Below are 15053 nucleotides of genomic sequence, written 5' to 3' on the forward strand. Positions count from 1 at the left end.
ATTTTAATAAATATTTGGTTTGCAATTATGCTGCATGATCTAATTCACACAAGTACAGGTTACATGGCAATTGTTTCTCACATTGGAATTAACTAGCTGTAGAAAGCATACCTTATTAGGGCTCAGTCAGACGGCCATATAAATTGGGCCGATATTGTAACGCAGCGCACTGACTGGAGTGTGACAGCTGCATAGAAATACTTTAAGTTGCCGTGCTCGGGAGAGCCGCCGGCCAGTCTGTGCAATGCATTTTGATCTCGGTCCGATTTATTCTGCCCTCTGATTGCATCCTAACTGCAAAAGAGCATGACTGGCAGAGTGTACGAATAACATATACGTAAACTCTAAAAGTTCTGAGCAGTTCATTTGAATGTGACAAGAGATCAAAATGAAAGAAGTTTCTGTTTTATTACATATGAGCTACACATATTTTTTTTACACACAAGTCTCTTTAATGCAGAGGTTTTATGTGGGTTTTTTAAACCTCCATATAACCTGGTTCAATAACTGCAATGCAAAAAACAAAGCAGTAGTGTTTTTATGTATTTTTTACAGAAGCAGGAGATTAACAACAGAAAAAAACAGCACCCGTTAAAAGGGTTGTCCACTACTTTTGAAAATTTCCAAATGGATTCTGTCATCACATCTATCACTTGACCATAATAATGGGCAACCCACTGGGTATTTGGTGACTGAGCTCCTTATTATTAATTCTACTATGTTTTTACATGTTAGTCTTGGGTTTTCCCTGCGGGATTGACTTTACCTGTGCCTCCAATTTTTATTATAAACCTGTGTATTATCATGATTACTAGTGATGAGCGAGCATGAATTGTTAACCCTTTCGACGAGCACAATCGGGTGCTGCCGAGTATTTGCGACATGCTCGGCATCGATGTTAGTGTCACGGCAGCATGTGTCACGGCTGTTAGACAGCTTTGACAAATGCAGGGATTGCCTGTTTTTCCATAATGTATAGTGTCACCACCTTTAGTCTCCATATAGTACACTGCTCAAAAAAATAAAGGGAACGCTTAAACAACAGAATATAACTCCAAGTAAATCAAACTTATGTGAAATCAAACTGTCCACTTAAGAAGCAACACTGATTGACAATCAATTTCACATGCTGTTGTGCAAATGGAATAGACAATAGATGGAAATTATTGGCAATTATCAAGACACACTCAATAAAGGAATGGTTCTGCAGGTGGGGACCACAGACTACATCTCAGTACCAATGCTTTCTGGCTGATGTTTTGGTCACTTTTGAATGTTGGTTGGTCTTTCACACTCGTGGTGGCATGAGACGGACTCTACAACCCACAGAAGTTGCTCAGGAAGTGCAGCTCATCCAGGATGGCACATCAATGCGAGCTGTGGCAAGAAGGTTTGCTGTGTCTGCTAGCATAATGTCCAGAGGCTGGAGGCGCTATCAGGAGACAGGCCAGTACACCAGGAGACGCGGAGGGGGCCGTAGGAGGGCAACAACCCAGCAGCAGGACCGCTAACTTCGCCTTTGTGCAAGGAGGAACAGGAGGAGCACTGCCAGACCCCTGCAAAATCACCTCCAGCAGGCCACAAATGTGCATGTGTCTGCACAAACGGTTAGAAACCGACTCCATGAGGGTGGTATGAGGGCCTGATGTCCACAGATGGGGGTTGTGCTCACAGCCCAACACCGAGCAGGACGCTTGGCATTTGCGACAGAACACAAGGATTGGCAAAGCCACCACTGGCGCCCTGTGCTCTTCACAGATGAAAGCAAGTTCACACTGAGCACATGTGACAGACATGAAAGAGTCTAGAGACGTCATGGAGAGCAATCTGCTGCCTTCAACATCCTTCAGCATGACCGGTTTGGCAGTGGGTCAGTAATGGTGTAGGGTGGCATTTCTTTGGAAGGCCTCACAGCCCTCCATGTGCTCGCCAGAGCTAGTCAGACTGCCATTAGGTACCGAGATGAGATCCTCAGACCCCTTCTAAGACCACTTGCTGGTGGGGTTGGCCCTGGGTTTCTCCTAATGCAGGACAATGCCAGACCTCATGTGGCTGGAGAGTGTCAGCAGTTCCTGCAAGATAAAGGCATTGAAGCTATGGACTAGCCAGCCCGTTCCCCAGACCTGAATCCGATTGAGCACATCTGGGACATCATGTCTCGCTCAATCCACAAATATCATGTTGCACCACAGATTGTCCAGGAGTTGGCGGATGCTTTAGTTCAGGTCTGGGAGGAGATCCCACCAGAGACCATCCGCAACCTCATCAGGAGCATGCCGAGGCATTGTAGGGAGGTCATACAGGCACGTGGAGGCCACACACAATACTGAGCCTCATTTAGACTTGTTTTAAGGACATTACATCAAAGTTGGATCAGCCTGTAGTGTGTTTTTCCACTTTAATTTTGGGGGTGACTCCAAATCCAGGCCTCCATTGGTTAATAAATTTGATTTCCATTGATGATTTTTGTGTGAATTTGTTGTCAGTACATTCAAATTTGTACAGAACAAAGTATTCAATGAGAATATTTCATTTATTCAGATCCAGAATGTGTTATTTGAGAGTTCCCTTTATTTTTTTGAGCAGTGTATAATGTTCACCTTTCTCACTCCAGTTAGGGGAATAAGTTGAATTAATTTTAGAGAGTCTAATTGGTGTATAATATCATCTGGCAAGAATCTTATAATATGATTCTTGGAGGGACATACAAATATTGGATGCTAAAGTTAGTTTTATACTCTTCTCCCATTAACCTAGTGAAAAGGATTTTTTAGGTCCTCTTCCCATTTAATCAGGTGAGAGTTTTTTTCAAAGTGACAATGTGACAATCTGTGTTTAGATGATTGTATAAATTATTAGTATTCCAAAATAATTTGTTGCTTGGGTTCCATAGTAACAGATCTATGATCTCAGAAATAGGAGCTTTGTTATTTAAACGAGTTTGAGTCTATTCTTTAATCAATAGGAAATGTAGAAAATCTAGAGTATGCTAGATAAATTGTATTTTAATTTAAGATATTTAAAAGGAAGGAAACTGACACCATCATATATATCTTTAATCTTTTTAATGCCTGCCAGGGTCCAAGATTCGGGAATTTCTCCTTTACCCAAATAGTTGATAAAAGAGAGAGGAAAATGTTTTATTTGATCAAACTTAGATATTCTTTTGTTGGATTTTGCAAATTTTTTCCATGCTAGTATAGTGGCTCTAATGATGGGATTAAGAGGTTCTGGCAACGCAGGATTGATTAAATGTTTAATGGGTAGTTCTTTAAGAGAAAGATTTTTATTATTAAATATTTCCATTACCAACCAAGCATTTGATGAATCATCTTCCAACCAGGTCTTACTTTGTTTTATAAGATTGGAGAAGTAATAATAGGATAAATTTGGAAGGCCCAGATCGTCTCTTGATTTGTTTTTCCATAGGATACCTCTTGCTATCCTTGCTTTTTTGCTATTCCAAATATAGTTATTAAGCATAGATTGCAATTTCGTGATAAAAGGAAGGGGAATTAAAAGGGGCATGGCTCTAAAGACGTAAAAATTTCTTGGAAGGATGAACATTTTAAATGCCATTATTTTACCAAACCAGGTTACTTCAGATTTGCTTAAATTGTTCAAATCTTTAAGGGTAGCATCAATAATCATGTTCATATTAAGTGTCACAGTTGTATTAAGATTCCTTGTGAGGAAAATCCCCCAGTATGAAATATGGTCATCAACTTAATTATTAGAAGAAATCTTTTTTATGTTGTTTATAAATAAAATGTCCATGTTAAAGTGTAAAATATTAGGGTTTTTCTACGTTAATTTTAAAGTACGAGGCTCTAGAAAAGGAATCCAACAAAATTTGAGATACATTAATAGAGACAAATGGATCTCTCAAGGACAGCAAGATGTCGTCTGCAAACAGACCAATCTTTAAATGACGATTTGGAATTTGAATACCTTAAATGTTTGGGTTATTTTGGATTTTTTGAGCTAATGGCTCCACTGCAATATTGAAAAAAATTGGAGAGTGAGGACATCCTTATTCTGGTGCCGTTGGATATAGGAACAGATGTAGACAAATAATTGTTGGCATATATCTTGGCACTAGGTTCAGAGTATAAGGCCATTATTTTAGATATCATTTTGTTATTAAAGCTGAATTTTAGTAAAGTTGTCTTCAGGTAATTCCAATTAATTTGGTCAAAGGCCTTCTCTGCATCAAGAGTGATGATCAGAGAAGGAACTTTAGAAGAGCTCATAATGTTGATGATGTTTAGAGCCCTCCTGGTGCCATCCGATGATTGGTGACTCTCAATAAAGCCTAACTGGATGTTGTTAATACATTTTGGCAATAATTTCTTTTAGCAATGATTTTAGAATAAATTTTGATGTCCGTGTTGATGAGTGAAATAGGCCTATAATATTTAACAAGCTCCAGGTTTCCTTTTGGTTTTGGTATAAGAATTATTGTTGCTTGTAGCATTTCTGCTGGGAATTTGGGACTTAACCAAAATGAGAAGCTTTATTATAGATTTTAGTTAAATGAAGGGCTAAGAGGCGATAAAAGTTTAAAATATTTGCTAGAGAAGCCATCAGGGCTTGGTGATTTCTTGGTTTTAAGATTTTTGATTGTGTCAATTATTTCCTCCTCCTCAAAGGGATCCTTTCATTTTTTAGATCATCTTGTGGCACTTCTGGAAGATTAATATCTCTAAGAAATGAATTAATACTATCTTCTGTTGGTTGAGGACATATAGAATCAAGATTTAAATTATAATGTTTTTGATAATATTCCACAAATGAATTTACTATGTCTTTGGGGTGGAGTTCAACATGACCTTTAGATATTACAAGTAGGGATGAGCGAGTATAATCGTTACTATTCGGTACTCGCCAAATAGTACGGTACTCGGGCTACTCGTTACTCCCTGAGTTTCCTTGTGATTACTCGCTAGGAGTAACAAGTACAATGCAAGTCAATGGGAAATGCGAGTAAGCCAAGTAAGTGCCTATAAAGCGGTCTGGGGGCGGAGGAAAAGGCTGAAATGGGTGCATGATTGTTTAAAAGCCGGCGGTAAAAAGCCGCCAGCTTTTAAACAATCACTCAGCCCCATACTCGCTTCCCCACAGCCTCCCATCCCGATCCTCCGCTCCCCCCGCCGCCTCCCATCCCGATCCTAAGTTAGGACCGGGCGGAGAGCGCAGCACCAGTGAGCGAGGAGCGAAGGACCCGGGCGGGGAAACCGGCAGCGAAAAGACTTCACCGCTGGCTTTCCGTTCGGTGCTGCGCTCCCTGCTCCCTGATGTACACTCCCTGCTCCCTGGTGTTTCGCTCCCCGTCCGGTCTTAACTTAGAATCGGGTTGAGAGGCAGCGGGTGCAGCGGGGAGCGTACAAAATTGCCCAAATTTATGGGAACAGTGCTCAATTAAACTTCAGGCAGGCGGAATATATAGGCAGACAGGCAGGCAGGGTATAAAGGAGGGTGCGTGAAAAACATAGCAGAGCACTTGGAACATACTAGTGCCCTCCGATTTTCATGCACCCGTCTCTTTAAAAAAAAGCCGGCCGGCAATTCAGCAGTGGCATACACCGGTACCCCACAATTTAGAACAGAAAGAATAGAGCATCACACATAGATTAGATAGATAGAAACATGTCAGTCATATATATAATAAGTACAGTGACAGTGTTGGTTACTGTACTTGTCATTTAGTGTTAAAATAAAGGATTTATTTTAAAAAAATTGGTGTGGGATCCCCCATAATTTTAGTCTCTAGTGGAGGTTAACCCCTTAACCCCCGAGGGTGGTTTGCACGTTAATGACCAGGCCAATTTTTACAATTCTGACCACTGTCACTTTATGAGGTAATTACTCTGGAACACTTCAACGGATCCCCCTGATTCTGAGATTGTTTTTTCATGACATATTGTACTTCATGACTTTGGTAAAATTTCTTCGATATCACTTGCGTTTATTTGTGAAAAAAACAGAAATTTGGCGAAAATTTTAAAAATTTTGCAATTTTCAAAATTTTAATTTTTATGCCCTTAAATCAGAGAGATATGTCACACAAAATACGTAATAAATAACATTTCCCACATGTATACTTTACATCAGCACAATTTTGGAACCAAATTTTTTTTTTGTTATGGAGCTATAAGGGTTAAAAGTTGACCAGCGATTTCTCATTTTTCAAACAAAATTTACAAAACCATTTTTTTAGGGACCACATCACATTTGAAGTCACTTTGAGAGGTCTTTATGACAGAAAATACCCAAAAGTGACACCATTCTAAAAACTGCACCCCGAAAGGAGCTCAAAACCACATACAAGAACTTTATTAACCCTTCAGGTGCTTCACAGGAATTTTTGGAATGTGTAAGAAAAAAATGAACATTTAACTTTTTTCACAAAAATGTTACATTAGACCCAATTTTTTTTTTCACAGGGGTAACAAGAAAAAATGGACCCCAAAATTTGTTTTGAAAATTCCCCTGGGCACGCAGATACCCCATATGTGGGGAAAAAACACTGTTTGGGCGCACAGCAGGGCTCGGAAGGGAAGGAGCGCCATTTGACTTTTTGATTGTAAAATTTGCTTTAATAATTAGCGGACGACATGTTGCGTTTGGAGAGCCCCTGATGTGCCTAAACATTGGAGCTCCCCCACAAGTGACCCCATTTTGGAAACTAGACCCCCCAAGGCACCTATCTAGATGCATAGTGAGCACTTGGATCCCCCAGGTGCTTCACAAATTGATTCGTAAAAATGAAAAAGTGAAAAAAAAACACTTTTTCATTTTTACGAACCAATTTGTGAAGCACCTGGGGGTTCCAAGTGCTCACTATGCATCCAGATAGGTGCCTTGGGGTGTCCAGTTTCCAAAATGGGGTCACTTTTGGGGGAGCTCCAATGTTTGGGCACACAGGGACTTTCCAAATGCAACATGGTGTCCGCTAACAAATTGAATGGAAAATCGACTTAAATTGTTAGCGGACACCATGTTGCGTTTGGAGAGCCCCTGTGTGCCCAAACATTGGAGCTCCCCCACAAGTGACCCCATTTTAGAAACTAGGCCCCCCAAGGCACCTATCTAGATGCATAGTGAGCACTTGGAACCCCCAGGTGCTTCACATATTGATTCATAAAAATGAAAAAGTGTTTTTTTTTTCACTTTTTCATTTTTACGAATCAATTTGTGAAGCACCTAGGGGTTCCAAGTGCTCACTATGCATCTAGATAGGTGCCTTGGGGGGTCTAGTTTCCAAAATGGGGTCACTTGTGGGGGAGCTCCAATGTTTGGGCACACAGGGACTTTCCAAATGCAACATGGTGTCCGCTAAAAAATTGAATGGAAAATAGGCTCAAATTGTTAGCGGACACCATGTTGCATTTGGAGAGCCGCTGTGTGCCCAAACATTGGAGCTTCCCCACAAGTGACCCCATTTTGGAAACTAGACCCCCCAAGGCACCTATCTAGATGCATAGTGAGCACTTGGAACCCCCAGGCGCTTCACAAATTGATTTGTAAAAATGAAAAAGTGAAAAAAATAACTTTTTCATTTTTATTAATCAATTTGTGAAGCACCTGGGGGTTCCAAGTGCTCACTATGCATCTAGATAGGTGCCTTGGGGGGTCTAGATTCCAAAACGGGGTCACTTGTGGGGAAGCTCCAATGTTTGGGCACACAGGGACTCTCCAAATGCAACATGGTGTCCGCTATCAAATTGAATGGAAAATCGGCTCAAATTGTTAGCGGACACCATGTTGCGTTTGGAGAGCCCCTGTGTGCCCAAACATTGGAGCTCCCTTACAAGTGACCCCATTTTGGAAACTAGACCCCCCAAAGCACCTATATAGATGCATAATGAGCACTTGGAACCCCCAGGTGCTTCACAAATTGATTCGTAAAAATGGAAAAGTGTTTTTTTTTCACTTTTTCATTTTTATGAATCAATTTGAGAAGCACCTGGGGGTTCCAAGTGCTCACTATGCATCTAGATAGGTGCCTTGGGTGGTCTAGTTTCCAAAATGGGGTCACTTGTGGGGGCGCTCCAATGTTTAGTCACACAGGGCCTCTCCAAACGCGACATGGTTCCAATTTGTTAGCGGACACCATGTCGCGTTTGGAGAGCCACTGATGTGCCTAAACAGTGGAGCTCACCCACATGTGACCCCATTTTGGAAACTATACCCCTCAAGGATTTTATTAAGGTGTATAGTGAACATTTTGAACCCAGAGGTACGACACAGAATTTGATAACATTAGGTGATCATATTGAATAAGTTGTCATTAGTCTTGAGCGCAAGTGCTCGCTACTTGAGTTTGCATGGGGTATTCAGGTATGCACCATGTACTGCATGTGCTCGAGTGACATGCTCGAGTCCCCGCCCGGATGTTTCACGGTTATTAGACACCCAAAAAAAAACATGCGCGGATCGCTCATGCATGGAAGACAATCCCCGCAAAGTTTTTTGGGCCGTGAAGCATATGGGGCGGAGACTCGAGCATGTCACTCAAATCCCCATGATACTTAATGCATACCAGAACACCTGATGCAAACTCAAGTAGCGAGCACTTGCGCTCAACACTAGTCGCCCTATCGTCATCTTTTTTTCTTACTTTTGAAACAAATCACAACCCCATCACAAACCTAACCCCAACCCTAACCCCAACCCCAGCCTTAACCCTAGCACAACCTTAACCGTAGCACAACCCTAACCCTAGCACAACCCTAACCCTAGCACAACCCTAACCTGAGAGTTTATTTTTTACGCCGTTCCTCATGCGGTATAAGTGATTAGACAACCTTATTCTTCGGGTCGGTGAGACTACAGCGATACCAGAATCATATGGGGTTTTTATGACTGACAGCTGTCACACACTAAAAGACGCATTTTTTGTAAAATCTAGTTTTTGTATCGCCATATTTTGAGAGCTATAATTTTTCCAGATTTTGGCAGACAGTCATTTGACGGCTTGTTTTTTGCGGGATGACTTGACGTTGTTATTGGTGCCATTTTCAGGCACGTGACATTTTTTGATCGCTTTCTATTCCGATTTTTGGGAGGCAGAATAAACAAAAACCAACAATTCAGGAATTGTTTTTTTTTTTTTTTTATATTCTGCTCCGCGTGTGGTAAAATTGATAAGGCAGCTTTATTCTTTAGGTCAGTACGTTTACAGCGGTACCACATTTATATTGTATTTCTATGTTTTGCACTTTTACATAATAAAAGCAATTTTATAGAAAAAAATATTTTTTAGCATAGCTTTATTCTGAGAGCTATAACTTTTTTTTCTTTCAGCTGATGGAGCTGTATGGCAGCTTGTTTTTTGCGGGACGAGATTAAGTTTTCAGCGGTACCATTTTTATTTATATTTGTCTTTTTGATCGCGTGTTATTCCATTTTTTGTTTGGCAGTAAGGTGATAAAGCATTGTTTTTTGCTTCGTTTTTTATTTTTATTTTTTACTGTGTTCACTGAAGGGGTTAACTAGTGGGACAGTTTTATAGGTCAGGTTGTTCCTGATGCGGCAATACTAAATATGTGTACTTTTATTGTTTTTTTTTTGTTTTCTTTATAATAATATTTATTGATGGGTACATTATATTTTTATTTTTAGTGGATTATTTTTTTTATTTTTTTTTAAATATTTTTACAATTTTATTTTTATTTTTTTTTCACTTTCTGATAGTTTTTATACTTTTTTACTTTGTCCCACTATGGGACTTTCACTTTTTTTTCTCTGATGCCTGCATGGCACAGGAATGCAGCACCATCTCTGTGCCATGCAGGCTGCCCGCGCTGGACAGGGAGAAGATTGTTTGGAGATGCACTGCGCATGTCAAAAAAATCTTCCTGCTGTCTGGTGACCTGGATGTTGTCATGACGACATCGGGTCGTCATGGCAACATCCTGGAAGCCACGGCAGACAGCGCTGGAAGCCGGAAGAGGAGGTGAGCATCTGCGATCACCTCCCCTTGCCACTGCAATGCTGCGATCGACTTCGATCGCAGCATCACGGGGGTTAATTTGCTGGCACATAGTACCGGGTGTCAGCTGTGACAATCAGCTGAAACCCGGCGGCGATCGCGCCCGCACAGCCTGTGTGCGCGTGATCGCCATGACGTACTAATACGTGTCTAGCTCTTAAGTCCCAGGGCACAGACGCGTATTAGTACATCTAATGTTATTAAGGGGTTAAGCAGATGGCTGGGGCAGATGTTTGAAGCCTGGGAAGGGGGTAATACCCACGGAGCTTCCCAGGCTACTAATATCAGCCCCCAGCTGATTACCTAGCCTTTACTAGCTATTAAAATGGGGGACCCAAAAAAATGACGTGGGGTCCCCCCTATTTTAATAGCTAGCAAAGGCTAGGCAGACAGCCGGGTGCTGATGTTAATAGCCCAGAAGGGTGCCATAAATATTGGCCCCCTTCCAGGCTAGAAACACCAGCCCTCAGCTGCCCCAGAAATGGCGCATCCATGGGATGTGCCAATTCTGGCACTTAGCCTCGCTGTTCCCACTGCCCTGTAGCGGTGGCAGTGGGGTATTAGGGCTGGGGTTGATGTCAGCTTATAATGCCAGCTGACATCAAGCCCAGGTTAGTAATGGAGAGGCGTCTATAAGACACCCGCATTACTAACCCCATAGTGTAAGGCAAATGTAAAATAAAAACACCAACACCCAGAATAAAATCCTTTAATTGAAATAAACACACATTCCTTTAATGTTCTAAATTAAAGTCTACTTACTGTATCGCCCATTCCAGCTGAAGCCAATGTCTTCTGCAATAAAAGTAAAATAATAAACCAACCTCATCCTTACCTTTCCATGGTTCCCAGGCCGGCTTCAGCTCTGCTACATATACATGACAGGCTGGATCGCAACAGAACGCTGCCATCCAGCTTGCCATGCTGCAGAGACTAAGAAGCTCCTCAGTGTCTCGCTGTGACGGCATTCAGATGAGCCGAGTTCATGTCCAATGAGCTCAGCTCACCTCATGCATGTCACTGACAGCGTGGGAGAATTCTCCTGCGCATGCGGTGCCGGAAATGACGTCACCGCTTGAGCAGGAGAATTCTCCCACGCTGGGATGACATTGAGATGGCAGGCTGGATGGTAGCAGAACGCTGCCATCCAGCTTGTTATCCTTCAGAGACACTGCGGAGCTTTTTACCACCAGCTTTTAAACAATCATGCACCAGCAGACACTTACTCGGCTGACTCGCTTTTCCCATTGACTTACATTGGACTCATAACGAGTACCCGAGTATTGGGACCTACTCGTTACGAGTATAGAGAGTCCGAATATTTTACTACTCACTCATCCCTAGTTGCAAGTTTATTGATTCTATTTTTTAGTCTGGCCTGTTTTAAACGTTGAGCCATATAACTATTTGGTTTGTTAGAAAAGTTATAATGATTCATTTTTGATGATTTAATATAAGAATCAAATTCAGAAAATAATTTGTTTTTTAACTCTTGCATTATCTTGAGAATTTCTAATTGCAAAGATGGAATGGGAGAAGAGGATTTTAAAAGAAGATCCTCTTTTATTTTTAATTCTTGTTGTAGCTTATGTATCTTCTGTCTTTTCCTTTCTTTTTTGTGTCTTGAAAATATCTGCATAAGACATGACCTCAAAACAGCTTTGTGAGCTTTCCAAATAGTAAATGGACATAATTTTTAATAGTTATTTCAACTTCCTTCTTATGGTCAGGCATATGGAGCAAAAAGGAGTTAACATTCCAAAGCATATTTAGTCTGAAGTGGAGGGCCCAAGCTGATCTCTCCCAACACAGAGGAATGGTCCAAAATGATTTGGGGTTAATATTTATTAAAATAAGATCAATGCTTGATGATGTTTTATGGGCTTCAGAGAAATTAGTGAATTCTCTTGAGGTTGTGTTAATAGATCTAAAAACATTAAAAAAAATTGTGTTTTTTGTATCCAATTTTTAAATACCAATGAAGGTGCTTGACAGGGAGAAGTAGAGTCAATAGAGCTTACATCAGTATTTTTAAGCCAAAACCAGGAGTGGGTGGAAAATGCACAAGTGGTGCTCAGTTTTGTATTATATTTTTCCTCTGATTGTTCCACTCCTTATTTGAAATCAAGAAGGGAGGATTGCAATATCATGCGGATGCTGCCATGAAGAAGGAGAGGAGGCGAGGCTATTTCTAGGTTAAAAGGACTTATTGCACTACATGTTTCAGGGGCGGCCCATCCCCTTCATCAGGTTTGACAAACAGGAAAACACTCTGACACTTATATCAGTCAAGGGTGATGTAATACTTACATCGAAAACATTAACCCTTTGCTTGTAAGGATGCCTACAGCACTCCACCAGGTGAGCAGGGGTTAAATCCTGAGGGTGTGGTTTTGTCAACTGAGATTGATTCACACCTGGAGGGCTTTCTTTCTCTTTTTTTGTTTCACTCCTGATTAGTGATGAGCCAGCACTAAAATGCTCTGGTACTCATTGCTCAGGTCGAGCAAATTGGAATGCTCAAATGCTCGGACCGAGTAACGAGCCAAATGTAAGTCTATGGGAAATGCGAGCATTTTTTCCGGCGGCTCCCCCCCGGCAGTCTACAGAGGGCCTAAAAATTGCCCAAATCAATGGGAACAGTGATCAAATGACACAGCATGGGGAAGACCCGGGAAGAGTGTAGCCTCAGGGCAATGTAGGAGGATGCTGAGGGTGATGGTGCAGGCGCAGCATAAATCACACAGAGTCCAATGGTGCAGTTCAGGCCTTTAACTCAGAGTTGTTATCCAAGTCACTTCCGTCGGCAAGGACTGCCTGAGCCGTGCTGCGTCCACCAGGTGAGGGGCTCGGTCAACCCCCAGGCAACTCAGGAGTGTGGCACAGGACCCCCTTCTATCCTTTCTCTTGCCTCTCATGCCCCACCAGTGACCACGCTTCTGTTCGGCTGCCTCGGGCCTTCTCTGGTAAAACTTGGCGCCAGTTTCCCTGACCCTATGTAGTGCCTTCCTAGCGGGTGTAGCAAGGGATCGCACCAATAAATGATCACGACCTTCGGATCTGAGGGATGATTTACCTCCACCAACTTGGGAATCCGGTACCCTTCCGCGGCCTGACCCTTCACCCGATATAACGCGAGTGCTGTCCGTTCTGCTCTCTTAGTGTCCCTTCTGCCTTCTTGTTTCTGGAGCCTTTCTACTCCTCTGTCTGTCCACTTTCCTTCCTTCTCCTTCTTCTCTCTTCCCTCAGGCTCCGGCCTCTGTGCTAGGCATGCCCAGGGAGCAGAGCCCATGCAGCACCACTGCTCCCTGCCTTCTCCTCTCACAGAACACCCTCCTAAGATGGCCCCCACCTTTTTATCTGCTTCTCTGTGTCTGAGCTCAGGTGACCTGCACCCAATGAGCTCCTTCCTATGCTCCAGAAACCGTTCCCTTCTGCTCCTACATCACTGGGTTCTCTCCCCCCTCCCCACTCCAGCCAGGGACATGGTCAGTTGGGCCTCTAATTATATGGGAGCACCGTCGTGCTGTCCCCCGGAAATGGGGAGTGTGTATTTGTGTGTATGCAGCTAACTGAGCCCTGGTCCACACTCCATCCTTACCTGGGAGTGGAATATCACACCTCTGGTTGAGGTGCAATACACCTGTAGCAACTGAACCCTCGGGGCGCTACATTCCCCCCTTGTAAACCACAGCACGTCCTCGGGCTGGAACAGAGCAAAAGACAATTACAAAAACATGCAAGTTTTTAGAATGCATTCACATATAAGATTGCAAACCATTATAACTCATCCCTTTATGGGAGGCACTTCTTCTCTTTCAATGTTTCTGGCACATTTTCTCTTTCAGCAGTTATTTTAGGACTCTCTTCACATATATAAAACAGTATAAAACTCTTTTCACTTTTACAATCACATCTATCACATATAAAACACTTTTCTTGTAAACATTTTTCATGTAAAACTTTTGTTAACTGTTCACAGTGCGTTTTGCAACCAGGTGTCCTTCTTTCTACAAAATGCAAACTTATGAACACAAACATGAGGGACCCGTTCGTAAACCCCCAACGCAGGCCCTGGGGTGGCTGCAAGGCGTAGCTGATTCAGCTGCTGGACCTCGTCTTCTGCCACCTCTAACGGGTTTTTGCTCTGAGGTCAGCTGTTGTTGTGGTTTCTTATAAAACCAGTAGGGGGCACCTTAAGAAGTGCAACCATGTACAAGATTGACCGCTCCCAGTCCTCGGCCGGATAGTTCATTACTTTGGCTGCTCCCAGTCCTCAGCCGGTTTTAACTGACCCGATACCGGGTAACTCTATGTAACAGTTCCTTCACCCTGACGGGCAACTATGTACATTTGTGCGCTGCCACTTTTCAGTAGCGGTGTCCTCCTTGCGCACCTTCTTCCTCCTCGCCATATTCTTCAGAACCACCAGGGTCCTCAGCAGGAAGACTCTCTGCGCCCACTCGGTGGATGTTGAGGGCATACCAGCCCCTTGCACCGCGGTGCAGTAGGCCTTGCGGCGGGGCCTGGAGAGGGCCGCTGTTGATGAGGCCCGGAATCGGCGGCTCCACCAGGGGGCCCGGGAGCAGGCTGACGCTGGCAGCGTCCGGGACAGGGAGACTCCTCTTACCTGCTCCCGCGACCACTCCAGCGTCACGCGTCTCCTCCTGGTGCTGGTCTGGACCCGCAACGGCTGCAGGTCCCCCATCTTGCCCTCCATTCCTGATGTCTTCCTCCCCCCTGGTTAACCGTGGCCTACCTTCTGGCGATCCTCTTCTGTAGACCGCGGCTCCGCTGACGATGGTCTGTGTTGAGGACCTGGCGTCACGCGCTGCTGACGTCAGCACTCGCTGGACTCCTTCCAGGACCTTGTGCGGCATCAGCGCGTGGGGCGGGGCTTCGGATTTTGCGCGATTTTGACGTCCACGCCCCTCTTCTTTCCGCGCTGCATCCCGAAGATGGCGTCCGATGGCGGGAAAACGGCTGAAGATGGCGGGAAACGGCTCCGGATGGCGGGAAATGGCCCCGAATGGCGGGAAATCTCTTTCTAAGGTTC

Source organism: Phyllobates terribilis, unplaced genomic scaffold (genome assembly GCF_046119375.1).
Source record: "Phyllobates terribilis strain yellow unplaced genomic scaffold, ASM4611937v1 Scaffold_11__3_contigs__length_659146591, whole genome shotgun sequence".
Lineage (NCBI taxonomy): Eukaryota > Metazoa > Chordata > Amphibia > Anura > Dendrobatidae > Phyllobates > Phyllobates terribilis.